The following is an 11,488-nucleotide window of genomic DNA, read 5'->3' on the forward strand; positions in this document are numbered from 1 at the left end:
CCCCTGACCCTGATTTAGACTCAAACTTAGTGTGCAATTCCCTAGAGTGCAAAACGGCTTGCACATCTTCTAAAGTCAGCCTCTCTCTCCCATACATCATAGTTTCTTTAATATAGTCATATGTGGAATCAAGAGAACTCAATAAAAGAATTGCCTGGTCTTCTTCATCTATACTAATATCAATATTAGCAAGATCCAAAAGAATTTTATTAAATTCATCTAAATGTTCATCAATCGATGTTCCAGGGGTCATTCTAAAGGTGTAGAGTCTAGTCTTCTTATGGAGTCTATTTGCTAGGGATTTTGTCATGTACAAATTCTCTAGTTTTGACCACACTCCAGCTGCCGTATCCTCATTGGCAACTTCCCTAAGCACTTTGTCTCCTAAGGACAAGATAATGGCACTATGTGCCTTTTGAAGAATTTCGGGCTTCACTTTGTCGGTGGAAGGAAAATCTTGTTTCCCCTCTTGTGAAGAGGATGCTCCCTTCGTTTCTCCAAGAAGAGCCTCCTCAAGCCCCTACTGTACCAAGATGGCACACATCTTAATCTTCCACAAACCAAAGTCATTTTTTCCGGTGAATTTTTCTATTTCAAACCTAGCGGTCCCCATCACATAGCCAGGCTCTGATACCACTTGTTGTGTGTAATTTCAGCTAATTGCTAATTCTATTTTCAGATTTTATTTAATTCCAAACTAGCCACAATAAACACCTAAACATAAACCTGTTTATTTTGATGCGTGTAAGTGTGCTAAGTTTGATCAAGAAAAATATATGTTCACCAATCAATATTCAGCAAAGCATAAACATGTCAATCACACAGTCACAATCCATAAGAACGCATTTACGTGGTTCGGCCCAAAAGTTGGCCTACATCCACGGCAGAAACTCACCTCTAGAGATACTATATTAAATCCGGTGGGAATAAATATACATGCACAGATTTACCCCTTCTTGGCTTTCCAATTTCTTTTAGAAATCAGCCCAAGAATAATCCAAGAAATCCCTTCTTCGCTCCTGTGAAGAACCCTAGATTTCTCCTTATATTCCTTCCTAAATTTCCCTACAAGAAATTCCTCTCAAGAAACTAGATCTGTGCATTACCTCCTTTACCTGCTCGCGAACCTCCGCTGGAGGTTGGAGATACCCAACACCGCACCTCCTCCTGCCGGTTCCTTCTCTCATGCGGCCTGAGTCTCCCACCCGACTACTGAAGCCTCTCGGTTCTGCAGGTGCTCTCTCGGCTAGGAAGTCTCCTGTTGCTAGGAAGAACTCGCGGCTGGCTGTGGAAGAAGACGGTGCGGCGTCTCTCTCTCAGTTCTGGAGCTGCAAACACAAGAAGAAGAAAACCTCTTTTGTCCTTCTGTGTCTCAAGCTGCGAAAACAAAAACTCTCAAAGTCCCGCCCATCTACCTGCTATGTTTTGTATTTACAAGTAATTGACAGGTCAAATTACAGCTATGCCCCCCATAACAAATAAAACAAAACTAGCCACTGGATCACTGCTTGACATGGACGGCTTGGATTCATTTTCTTAGCTTGACACTCCAACAAGAATTGAAAGGAGAAAGTCTAAGAAATCATGGGCAAACCAGGGTAGTGACCTCCTTGACCTATAAATAGAGAAGCAGAGAACGAGGAAGAAAAAGGAAATGTAAAGATATATTACTCGAGAGTGAATCAGTGAAGAGAAACTATGGGAAAAGAAAAGAGTAAAAAATAAGAAGAAAAAAAATAAAAGATAGACAACACACAAACAGCCGGGCTGGAGTCTCCGCTGGTCCACAAGCAAGGGAGGAAACAACTTAGGGTTGCTTAGCCAAAGAAGTAGAGAGAACCCAAGCTGGTAGGGAGGAAAAGAGAATAAGGAGTGGAAGATTGAAGGTAGTTTCTCTATATTGGAAAATTTCTTAAATGTGTTCATTATAAATAAAACACAAGGAAATGTTGAACTCTTTGGCTATGATTGTTGGGTTTCCCTCCTATTAAGATGATGGCCTATATGTATAAAATGATCCTCTTAGAATTCTTGGTCAATGCCCAAGTGGAATCTATGTCCAAGTGGAAGGGAAGACATTTATGCTTAGTGGTTTCCCACTTGTTGTCTTGGAATGGAGTGGTTCATTAAGTAGTTGATTGTGACTCTCTTTGGAAGTTGGTGGGTCATCTTTGGAGAAGAAAAAACACTTGATTTGGGAAGCTATTGCTGCAAGCAAGGCAGCCTCCTGTATCCTTGGGATAGCCAAGAAAAGAGTGAGAGTGAAGAAAATAGTTTGCTGAAATTTTAGGATTGAAGGTGCCTTCGCAGTCAGTTTGATCCTGATGATCAGATAATGATTTCTGATCTGATTGAGTTGAAATTTTGCAAAGTTGTTTGTGGCATACTATTATTCATTTTTTTCCATGTGATTGTTATTTGGAGCTTTGTAGTGTTGGTTTCGTGGCTTAGAAAGAAGCCTTTGTTTGGGTGAGACCTATCCATTTCTTATTCAAGTTTGATTCCACCTTGATGGTGATGACTCATATTATTTTTCTATGTCAAGAACTTTTGATTCTTGATGATTTTTTTTTTCTAATGTATGTCTCTAGTTTCAACTAGGGAAGACCTATTGTGACCTACTATTTTGAAATACTAGAATATTGGAAGTGGACTTTGGTCTCGTGGTTTTTCCCTTCACACGAAGGGTTTTTCATGTAAATCTTGGTGTTCATTTTGTGATTGTGTGGCTTGTTTTGTGTGTTTGGTTGCTATGTATTTCTTTTTTTGAATAATTAATTATTCTACTTAGTGTTGATTGGGCTAGGGGAAGGTTTTTTTGGGCTATTGTGTTTTGGACATCATTTCCATAACCCCATCTTCCCCAACAGTTGTATTAGAGCTTGGTTTCTTTGTAGCCATAGAGGTGAACACTAGTAGAATGATTAGTTTTAATGAGAGTAATTGTTAGCTTTACTGTAATCCCAAGAGAGGGGTGAATTGGTATTTTCAAATTTTATTCCCTAGGTCAATCCCCTAACAGCAGTATTACACAAGCCTAAGGTCAATCTAGTGTAGATAAAGTAAATAAATATAAATATACAGCGAAAATTAAATTGCACAAATAAATTAACCAAGCATGCATAATAAAGCAGTAAAGGAGACGATACCAAAAATGTTATCGAGGTTCAGAAAACTTCCTACATCCCCGCCTTGACTAACAAGTATAAGGATTACCACTTTAAACTCACTTAACGGGTGGAGCGGCAGCTAAACAACTAGGTCAATTAGCACAGGGCTAACCTCAACCTTTACATACAATCCTTATCAGGCTGGATTACCACCCCCTCAGGCCACGCTTGAAATACAACAGTATTTTCACAATACAAATAGGGTATAGTGATTATGCTTCTCAATCAAGCAGATATGTACCAAATTTCATCAATCAATCACACATCAGCAGTATAGGTAATGTAAGCTCAATGATGTAATTTTGTGCAAGCAAACACTCAGCAAAGTTTGATCACAAGTATGCTCAAGAGTGTATAAACAAGCTATTTCTTTGAAACCAGATATTCAAATCTCAATAATAAATCAGGGTTTCAAAAATTTCAATCAAATATTCAAATCAATTCAAAAATATTTTCTTCAATGAAATAGGCACAAGAGTTGTTTAAAAATATTATAGCTTGTAAAAAATTATTTGCACACAAAAAATATAGCTATAGGAATCTTGCAATGACAATAAAAAGATCCTCAAGCTACTGAGTTTATCCCAACACAAGATTTATTAAACTTAAATATGTGGGATAAACTTTACTTAACTCCCCAAAATAAATCAATCAAGCAAGCAAGAGTTGTGGGAGTATCAAACAATCTATACTAAGAAATATCACAAACAAGAAGCTCTTACGATGCTAAGATTGATCAAAGGAATGAAGGTATGAGAGTATTTGGAAGTATTATAGGCAAAATAGGATTTTGAGTCTGAGAGAATTTCTTACTAATGATTTTTGCTAATCTGATGCTAATCCACAAAAATGAACTCCTATATATAGAAGTAGGGCAAATTATAACCGTGTAGGACATGTAGGGTATTATTAGATTTTTTTTAAAACAATTTAGAAATTTTAACCCTATTTAAACATGCTAAGCTCAGTAAAAAAATAAACAACTCGAGAGTTTTTGGGTGGCTGAACCATGGTTCGATCACCCGAATAGACTTAGTTAAAAAAGCAAGTTTTGAACGTTCAAGTGCCCGAATTAGAGCTCGGTTGGATGAACCAAGGTATTTTTATTTTTTTCGAGTTTCGGTTGCTTGGACTATCATTCGGTTGACCGAACTCAAGTGTTCAGTTGCTCGGGGTCATTTTGAACATAAAGTTCAGTTGACTGAGTTGGTGAGAATGGTCACCTCAGCGGTTTGGTCGCCCGTGGACGGTGTGGTCAATTATGTTTGGCCTCCCGAATCCATGTCAACATGTTAACTTGCCCATGGTTCAGGAACCCAATGTGTTATGAACACAACGGGTTCGGCCGCCCGACCTCTCACAGATTTGCCTATTTTAGTCTAATTCATTTCAATTCAATTCCCTAATTGTGCAAGTGATAATGGGGACTATTTGTGTATATGTGTAGGGACCTAAGGTCTCTCGACAATCTATAAGCTTATAATTAACCTATATGCATGATATGCAGAGATTTATTACAGACTTTTTTCCCTAATTACTATTACAGACCCAAATTGAATGATAATATAAATTACAACATAAAATAGTATTCAGGGTCTTCATGCTTTACTTCATGTGTCATCAATGTATCTGCTAATATAAATCTGCACATAAACTGGATAGCTATCAAATACTTGAGTATGTGTCATTATCAAAATTGGGTGTGACCTATGAGGTCAGTAGTAATTATTACATCTGGAAAGGAAAAATGGAGAACCTACTTTATTGCAAAAATTATCATGCTCCTATTCTTGGTGAGTCAGCCAAGCGCAGTGATAGAATTGATGATGATTGGAAATTGTTAAATAGGCAAGTATATGGTTATATTTGGCAATGGGTTAATGATAGTGTCCACAACCATGTGGCTGATAAAATTGATGCACACTCACTTCAGACAAAGCTAGCTGAACTTTATGCTAGAAAAATAGGGGAAATAAAGTTTATATGATAAAGAAGCTTATGAATTTGAAATACAAGGATGGTACTCCTATTACTGATCATTTGAATGAAATATTGGGAATTATAAATCAGTTGGCATCTATGAAAATTTATTTTGATGATCAGGTGCAAGCTTTATGGCTTCTTAGTTCTTTGCCAGATAGTTGGTATACTTTTAGAGTTTCCATCACAAACTCAGCCCCTAAAGGAGTTGTATTTATGAGTTTGGTAAAAAGTAGTTTGTTAAATGAAGATACAAGGAGAAAACTGCAAGTTCTTGATCCTCTCAATCATAAGCCTTTGTCACAAAAAAAATAGAGGGAGGAGCAAAAGCATAGGTCTTGGAAATCATGATAAATCTAGAAGCAAGTCTCACTCAAAGGAAGACATTGAATGCTTTGCTTATGGCAAGACAGGTCATATAAAGAAATATTGCCAAAAGTAGAAGAAAGATCAAAGAAAAGAAAAAGATGTCAAGAAATATTAAGATAAAGATAGAGCTGCTACGGTTTCTGATGGCTTTCTTATTTTTTTGTGAGAATGATGAAATTGATCTTCCTTGCTAGGAGAGTAGTTGGGTAATAGACAGTGGTGCCTCCATTCATGCAATGTCTAGAAGGGATTTCTTCTCATCATATACATTGAGTTATTTTGGTGTAGTATTCATGCAACCTCTAGAAGGGATTTCTTCTCATTATATACATTGGGAGATTTTGGTGTAGTGAAGATGAGAAAAGATGGCTCATCTATAGTTCTTGGCCTTGGAGATGTATACTTGAAAACTAACAATGACAGCAGGTTACGTCAGATTGAATTTAGTCTCTGTAAGGAAGTTTGATGATAAGGGATATTGTAGCACCTTTAGTGATGGGCAATGGAAGCTCACTAAAGGTTTAATGGTTGTTGCCAGAGGAAAGAAGTGTTCTACCCTTTACTTGATGCAGGCAAAGCTCTTTAAGGGAATGGTCAATGTGGTGGAGAATGACTCAAATTTAGAGTTATGGCACAAAATACTTGGGCATATGAGTCAAAAAAGAATTGAATTTCTAGACAGGAAAAAGCTTCTTCCAGAAATGAAAGGTATGTCATCAAAGCCTTGTGAACTTTTTTTAGATGGAAAGCAACACAGAGTATCCTTTAAAAGTGCTCCTCCTTCTATAAAATTTAATGTTTTATATTTGGTGCATTCATATGTGTTGGAATTAGTGTGATCCCAAGAGGGGAAGTGAATTGGGTTTTAAAACTTTTTGACTAATTTAAACATTTCACCGATTCACCATAGTTCATATTTCATTCAATATTTAAAGCGTGTATGTAAAACGATTAAGTTATCAGTACAAACATACATGTGTATCTTATTTAAAATAAATGCACATGCAAATAATTATAATTGTAAATGAATAAACATATACATATGGAAATTAAAGTGCGAAAATTAAATGAGAGAGAGAGAGAGAGAGAGAGAGAGAGAGAGAGAGAGAGAGAGGATATTTGTTATCAAGGTTCGTCCAAACTAGCCTACATCCCCGCCTTGGGCATACCCCCCCAAGGATTACACTAACCCTACTCACTTAAACGGGCGAAGCAAAAGCTGCTTACATCCTCTCCTTATGGGGCAAGGAAAACCCCAGTTCAATTTTCGAGCTGAACCCAACCGGTCTCACTTACGGGGCTGAGACTCCCCAGTTTAATTCTGGGCTGAACCCAACCGATACATTAAAATCATTTTTTGTAGAAAATAATGCTTCTGAAAATACAAGCTAAGATGTACATGTTTAAGTTCAAATAAATGCACTCTTTAATGATATGAAATATGCTCAGTAGAGTAAGAGTGCTTTTCTTAAAAACATATTTTCAACCTTTGAAAAATAATGTATATGATATGCACAATAAATATTTAAACCCAAATAAAAATTTCTTTACAAAAATATTTATCAAAGCAAAAACAATATGAAGAACCTTTAATCTTACTCTCAGAGATTGTTTATCAAAAGTATAGGCCTAAGAGAGTAAGTGATTTTGAAACACAAATTACCTAAACAAAATATATGTTCTCTTTCAAAATATTTTCTAAATAATAATAAAGAGAGTTTTTAGAGTATGAAATTTTACCCCAACAATGATTTTGCAATAAAAATATAAGTGCGGGAACTTTGATTAACAAGAGATTAAAAATATTTGAGAGAAAATTATTTGCTAATCAAAGTTGCTAATTTGGAACAATGAGGGGGTATTTATAGATTTTATAAAAATTATAACCATTGGGGACACACTCAGTAATTTGGAAATTTTTAATTAAAAATTAATGACGTTTTAGCCTTTAAAAAAAATTTCCAACTTGAGAGGTTCGGTCGATCATATTTGAGGTTCGGTAAACCATATCACTAAGTTTGGTCGACCATGACTTTTTTGAACCTAGTTTCTGGTCAACCATATCAAGGCAATTTTGAACCCTCTGAGGTTTGATCGACCAGTACATGTTTGGCTGACCAAATTTTGACGTTCGGTCGACCAGATCAAATTTCAACTAAAAGTTCGGTCAACCAGAGCATTGGGAATTACCCACGTGCTAGTTTGGTTGACCATGTGGTGCAAGGTCATTTTAAAAGTGGTCAACCGAATAGTCAATTATTGACCTTGGAGGGTTCGGTCGACTAAAAGTCTATGCAGGTTCAGGTTCGGTTGACCCAGCGTATTAAAATTGTGTATTTAAGTCTCGATTTTTTATTCAAAGTCACCCTTATTCACATAATTATAACTTCTAAGTTATAGGAGACTTTTCATGTGATATTTTGGGACCTAAAGTTAATCTATGGTCTTTGCGAGTTAACCCCAAAAATCTGGCATCGGTCAACATCAGTCGACCAAAGATGAACCCTAAGGTCAGTCTACGGTGGTATGGCTCCCTATGGTCAACTATGGTCTTTTCTGAGCAAATAACCATATCATACAGATGAATGCATTATTACAGACCAAAATATAAAAACCTAACTGCATATACTAATAAAATCAAAATGTTTTCTTCTTGATCTTTTTTGCCCTTTAATCTTCATGGAAAACCCCTGATCATATGGGTTTTATGCATCTTTGGATTCCATTCTCAGTCCCTTTATGTGTGTGTGTTGAATTATAAGATGTTCAATCACTAGATACACACATAAGTAACTTGCAGTTTGTCATTATCAAAACAAGGGATTGGACTCAAAAAGCCAACAATATGCATGTGGTCTCATGAAAACTAGAATACTTGATGGTGCATTGTACTTTTTTACCTTTATTGATGATCATTCCAAGAAAGTGTGGGTGTACACCTTGAATACCAAAGATTAAGTGTTGAATCTGTTTAAACATCTCTAGGCTAAAGTTGAAAGAGACACAAAGAGAAAATTGAAGTGCATTAGATTGGATAATGGTGGTCAATATTTAGGACCATTTGATAAGTATTGCAGAGATCAGGGAATTTGACATCAGAAAACTCCTCCAAAAACTCTTCAGTTGAATGGTTTGGCAAAGAGGATGCATAGGACTCTGATAGAGAGAGTGAGATACATGTTATCACATGCTAAGTTGCCAAGATCCTTTTGGGGTGAGACATTGAGTACAATAGTTCATTTGATAAATATCTTTCCATGTATTCCTTTGTAGTGTGACATGCTAGAAAACGTTTGGAGTGGGAAAGATGTTTCCTATCATCACTTAAAAGTGGTTGGATGCAAAGCTTTTGTACACATTCCTAAGGATGAGAGATCAAAACTTAATGCAAAAATGAAGTCATTTATCTCTCTAGGATATGGTCATGATAATTTTGGGTATAGGTTGTATAACCTATTTGAGAAGAAATTGATTAGAAGCAAGGATGTTGTATTTGTTAAAGACCAGACAATTGAGGACATTGAAAAAGTTATTGAAAAGGAAAAGACAAATAGCGATGACCTGGTTGATTTGGATCCTGATCCTCTTTCTATAGTTTCATATCAAGTTGGAGATGATGCACATGATGATATGGGTGATCCGAGTGATGTAGATCCACTTACAGTTAGTGATGAGGTAATTGATCTAGATAAGCAACTGATTGTAGAAGACAGAGTGCTACCAATTTCACCTAATATACCATTAGGGAGATCATTGAGAGACTGTTAGCCCTCAAGTAGGTGTTCCCCACATGAATGCATATTGCTCATAGATGAGGGAGAACTAGAGTGGTATCAGGAGGCCATAGAACATGAGCACAAAGAAGAGTGGTTGAAGGCCATGCAAGAAGAGTTGAAATCCCTACATGAAAATGATACATTTGAGCTAGTAAATTTACCAAAGGGCAAGAGAACTCTAAAGAATAAAGGGGTATACTAATTGAAAATTGAAGAAAATAGTTCAGATCATAGGTACAAGGCAAGGTTGGTTGTGAAATGCTTCATCCAAAAAGGGGGAATTTACTTTGATGATATTTTTTCTCCACTTATGAAGATGTCATCTATCAAAGTGATGCTCAGTTTAGTAGCTAGTATGAATTTGGAGATAGAGCAAATAGATGTGAAGACTACTTTTCTCCATGGTGACTTGAAAGAAGAGATCTACATGGAGCAACTAGAGGGTTCTTAGGTGAAAGGAAAAGAAAATTTGGTTTACAGGTTAAAGAAGAGCTTGTATGGGTTGGAGCAAGCACGAAGGCAATGGTATAGGAAGTTTGAATCAATTATAGAGTAGCATGGTTATGGAAAAACTACTTCCAATCATTGTGTTTATATTAAAAGATTTTATAATAGTGATTTTATTATTTTATTACTCTATGTTGATGATATGCTAATTATTAGCCATGATATATATAAGATTAACAGGTTAAAGAAAGATTTGAGTAAGTCTTTTTCCATAAAAAACATAGGGCTAGCAAAGAAAATTCTTAGCATGGAAATCGCTCGTGATAGGAAAGCCAAGAAGGTGTGGTTATCATAGGAAAAGTACAACAAGAAAGTACTTGAAAGATTTAACATAGAGAGGGCTAAGGTAGTTAACTCTCCTTTTTCTCATCACATCAAGTTGAGTTCTAAGAAATATCCTTCCATCGAGAAAGAGAAGGAAAAGAGGAAAAGAGTTCCATATGCTTCAGTAGTTGGAAGTTTGATGTATGCAATGGTTTGCACAAAGCCAAACATAGCTTATTTAGTTAGTGTTTTTAGTATATTTTTATCCAATCCTGATAAAGAGCATTGGAATTCCGTGAAATGGATTCTTGGGTATCTCTAAGGTACTTCCTCCTTATGTGTTTGCTTTAGGAGTGGAAAACCTTTATTGGTTGGTTATACAGATGCATACATGGTTGGAGATGTTAATACAAGAAAGTCTACATCAGGGTACTTGATTACTTTCAGAGGGGGAGCTATGGCTTGGAAATCAAGGTTATAGAAATGTATTGCTCTTTCTACTTCTGAAGCTGAGTTTATTGCTACCACATAAGCTTGCAAGGAAGTGATGTGGATTAAAAGATTCTTGTAGGAGCTTGTGTTCAAGCAAGATAGGTATGTGTCCCATTGTGACAGTCAGAATACTATTCATTTTTGTAAGAATCACATTTTCATTCTTGATAAAAACATATTGATGTGAAATATCATTTAATTAGATATACACTAGATTTTGACTTGTTAGAAATTTGAATGATTCATACTGATGACAATGGTTCAAACATGATGACAAATTTCCTATCAAGGGAAAAATATTGTTGATCTTATAGGTCATTCTCGGTTTTGATAATGACAAATACTTTTTGTATTTGATGACTTTCAAGTTTGTGTGCAGGATCATACTAACTGGATCACATTGATAGCATGTAGCAACTTGAAGAATTATGAAGACCCGACATATATATATATATATATATATATATATATATATATATATATCATTTGTTGTAATATTATTGGTTCTGTAATAATTTAAGTTCAAAGGTCTGTAATAATTAAAGTCTTACTTGCATGGTAGAATAGTTAAGCTCAAGACCATAGATGGACCTTCAATCGACTGACGCAAGATTTTTAGGGTATATGCTCAAAGGCCTTAGATCGACCATAGGACCCCACAATATTGCATGAAAATGGCCCCTATAATCTTAGTGTTGATTATCATGTGAATAGGGGTAACTTTATAAGTAGAAAAAGACCGAAATGCACTAAAAGGGAATGTTCGGTCGACTGAACTTTTACACGAAGAACTCTTTGGTTGACCGAACCTCCACTAGGTCAACATTTCGACCCTTCGGTCGACCGACCATAAATGTTCTCCAACGCCCTGGTCGACCGAACCTCCCTGGGGTCAACAATTGACTTTTCAGTTGACCAACCAGAAAATGA

Source organism: Malania oleifera, chromosome 1, assembly GCF_029873635.1.
Source record: "Malania oleifera isolate guangnan ecotype guangnan chromosome 1, ASM2987363v1, whole genome shotgun sequence".
In the NCBI taxonomy this organism is placed as follows: Eukaryota; Viridiplantae; Streptophyta; class Magnoliopsida; order Santalales; family Ximeniaceae; genus Malania; species Malania oleifera.